Source organism: Hippoglossus hippoglossus, chromosome 23 (genome assembly GCF_009819705.1).
Source record: "Hippoglossus hippoglossus isolate fHipHip1 chromosome 23, fHipHip1.pri, whole genome shotgun sequence".
Taxonomy (NCBI): Eukaryota; Metazoa; Chordata; class Actinopteri; order Pleuronectiformes; family Pleuronectidae; genus Hippoglossus; species Hippoglossus hippoglossus.
The window spans coordinates 923,670-927,752 of NC_047173.1; the positions used below are offsets into that span (position 1 = coordinate 923,670).

Genomic DNA, 4,083 nt, shown 5'->3' on the forward strand with positions numbered 1-4,083 from the left:
TGCGCTTCAGGACACGGTTAACATAAGGTTTTCTTTTGGCACAGTAAACTTTTAACTGGCATTTGTGGATGTAACTACGTATTGTAGTGCTTGACAACGGTTTACCAAAGTAATCCTAGCCCATGTGGTTATATTGCATATAGATAAATGACGGTTCTTGATGCAGTGTCGTCTGAGGGATCGGAGAACACTGTTAGTCAGTTTAGGCTTGCGCACTTGCTCTTTATGCACTGAAATTCCTCCAGATTCCTTGAATCTTTTAATGATGTTATGCATCGTAGAGGATGAAATATCCCAATCCCTTCCTATCCTTCTTTGAGGAACACTGTTTTTAAACATTCCAATAATTTTCTCACACATTTGTTGGCAAACTGGCGATCCTCGGCCCATCTTTGCTCCTAAAGAGCCAGGCCTTTCCTGGTTGCTGCTTTTGGACCAAATCATGATTACAATCACCTGTTGACATCACCTATTTCAAATCACTTCATTTTTTAATCATTCTACCTCATTCCTAGCCCTAAATTGCCCCCGTCCCAACTTTTTGGGGAATGTATTACATGCCTGAATGGCAGGAATGGATGTATATTAACAAATAAAATGAAATGACCAGACAAAACATAAAATATCTTATGTTCATACTGTCAGCAATGAAATACAAGTCAAACTTAATTTAGAAATCACTGCTGTCTTTTTTTATTTGCATTTTCCATAGTTGTATATTTAATACAGAATGTCTACATCAATGTATTCGAGATTTAATCGTAACAGTCTTTTTGGACTTTTATTGTAATCACATGAAACTAAAATAATTAAAATCATATAGGTGTTGTAAAGGGTCTGTCCCAGTGACAAGACAAATATAAAGAAAAGTTTCATAAGGCTTCGTCAGCCCATCACAGAAGTCAAACTCACCTTTAAAGCACTGACTGACAAACATAGAATGAAACTGAACGACCTTTACATAAATTAGTCTTGTTTTCCTATTTTCTGTAGACAAACATATCTGCTTTACATTTGTTAAGTTTTTAGACCTGTTCCAACTGATGCTTCAAGTCTTAACTACAAGATGGTTTTTTGTTTTTTTTATTTACGACTGAAATCATGTAAATTGTGGCTCTTACTGTTACCAGGATTATTATTTAGCTTCCTCTCTCACTGGGTTGACACTGTTATTATTTCAATGTAAATTTTCTTGAATCATTTCAGTAACTTCCAAAAGATGAACAGCAAACTGATCATGTTAACTATGAGGTAAGAGAGATTCAGACTGGACATAAAGATAAGACCTCAACCTTAAGATGAAAACCTAAAAGGAATTCATAGGCTGTTTGAAAAGGGATGTGTTATGAAGCATGATGTGTTGACAAGGCTGAAGTTAACTTCCGATTTAGCAATTAAGGGGAAACTTACTTGCACCTCTACTGAACGTACCTCCAATGTTGGAGGCATTTACTGAAGTGAAAATGTGTTGGCCATCTTTAGTAAAGCATCACGACTGTCTGAAATAAACTTTCAAATTTGTGAAACCTTTACTTTATTTGTGAAAACACAAAAAGTTGACATTGCATTGCTTTTTCCGCATCTAGACCATATTGAAGCAGACACATTGTGGACCATACACTTTTTTAAACCAGGACGCTCTGATCTCTTCTCTCCTGGAGGCAGGGTTTATTGCCACAGTGGCGCCCAATGTGGGGCTCCATGATGTAGCGTCAGTCTGGTCAGTCCCCTTGCAGCACTGCGATACTAACAATTGCTTTGGCCTTTTTTTCCCCATAGCATCTCTGGCTGCAAGCGCCTCATATTTTCGCAATACATCTTCGTCGCGATGACGGACTTTAAGGTGACTTATGAGATTGGTAGTGTTAAATTTCCTCCCCTCTCGAAACCTTTGCATTTGTTGCAAATTACAATCCTACAGTCGCTCTCAGAAAGTGTGAGTTACAAATGTTAAACTGTATGAATCCTAATGTGCCTATGTAATGATGATAACTGAGAAAAACTTTTGCCACATGTTTTGCAAGAATATGGCTTCTCACCCGTGTGGATTCTCATGTGGTCCAGCATGGTGCTTTTAGTCTTGAAGCTTTTCCCACATGTTTTGCACAAATACGGCTACTCACCCGTGTGATTCCTCATGTGGTACAGCATGGTGCTTTTAGTCTTGAAGCTTTTCCCACGTTTTGCACAAATACGGCTTCTCACCCGTGTGATTCCTCATGTGGACCTTTAAGACATGACTTGTTTTAAAAGCTTTCCCACAATTATTGCAAGGATATGGCTTCTCACCTGTGTGTGACATCATGTGATATTTCAGGTAATTCTGACGTCCGAAACATTTGCCACATGTTTTGCAAGAATATGGCTTCTCACCTGTGTGGATTCTCATGTGGTCCAGCATGGTGCTTTTAGTCTTGAAGCTTTTCCCACATGTTTTGCACAAATAGGGCTTCTCACCCGTGTGATTCCTCATGTGGTACAGCATGGTGCTTTTAGTCTTGAAGCTTTTCCCACATGTTTTGCACAAATACGGCTTCTCACCCGTGTGATTCCTCATGTGGTACAGCATGGTGCTTTTAGTCTTGAAGCTTTTCCCACATGTTTTGCACAAATACGGCTTCTCACCCGTGTGATTCCTCATGTGGACCTTTAAGACATGACTTGTTTTAAAAGCTTTCCCACAATTATTGCAAGGATATGGCTTCTCACCTGTGTGTGACATCATGTGATATTTCAGGTAATTCTGACGTCCGAAACATTTGCCACATGTTTTGCAAGAATATGGCTTCTCACCTGTGTGGATTCTCATGTGGTCCAGCATGGTGCTTTTAGTCTTGAAGCTTTTCCCACATGTTTTGCACAAATAGGGCTTCTCACCCGTGTGATTCCTCATGTGGTACAGCATGGTGCTTTTAGTCTTGAAGCTTTCCCACATGTTTTGCACAAATACGGCTTCTCACCCGTGTGATTCCTCATGTGGTACAGCATGGTGCTTTTAGTCTTGAAGCTTTTCCCACATGTTTTGCACAAATACGGCTTCTCACCCGTGTGATTCCTCATGTGGACCTTTAAGACATGACTTGTTTTAAAAGCTTTCCCACAATTATTGCAAGGATATGGCTTCTCACCTGTGTGTGACATCATGTGATATTTCAGGTAATTCTGACGTCCGAAACATTTGCCACATGTTTTGCAAGAATATGGCTTCTTACCTGTGTGGATTCTCATGTGGTCCAGTATGACTGTTTTAGTCTTGAACCTTTTCCCACATGTTTCACAGGAATACAACCTCTCATCTGAGTGGACACTCATGTGAGAGTTCAGCCCACCAATCTGTTTGAAACCTTTCCCACATGTTTTGCAAGAATATGGCTTCTCACCAGTGTGAATCCTCATGTGGACTTTTAAGATACATCTTGTTTTAAAAGCTTTCCCACAATTATTGCAAGGATATGGCTTCTCACTTGTGTGTGACATCATGTGATATTTCAGGTTGTAATGATGTCTGAAACCTTTGCCACATGTTTTGCAAGGATATGGCTTCTCACTTGTGTGGATTCTCATATGTACGACCAATATAGATTTAAATCTAAAACTTTTCCCACAAATGTCACACGTTGAACACTTTTTACCTGTGTAAGTGTTACGGTGTCTCTTTGTTGGGAAAGATTTGTCTACATAGTCACTGTGACTTGTGTTATTGTGACGCGTCCTCTTTCTCTTCTTACTCTTTGACTCTTCATCTCTAGTTGATCCCGGGTCCACATCATTGCTTCCTCTCTGATCTTGGCTCTCAGCTACAGGAGAGTAGTGAGAGAGGAGCTGGTCACTCTTTGGTTCTTGTCCACTGTGGTCGATCTCCTCATTAGTAGGAGTAAACATAACGGCATCGTTCTTCTGCTTCAGTACAAGCTGCTCTCCCTCCTGATTGGTGCAGAGTCTCTCCTGCTCCTCTTTAATCTGTGGAGGCTCTGGGTCCTCTTGGTCCAGACTGGAGTTTTGGGCCTGGTCACTGAGAACCTCCTCCTCCTTACAGATATGTTGCTGTGGGAGCTCTAAAGGAACAAATGCACACAAGAAATA

General features: G+C 40.4%; 1 pseudogene; it reads right to left on the bottom strand.

Moving 5' to 3' along the window:
- Positions 1-1,950: 1,950 nt before the first annotated feature.
- LOC117757715 lies at positions 1,951-3,882 on the bottom strand (annotated as a pseudogene).
- Positions 3,883-4,083: the final 201 nt, after the last annotated feature.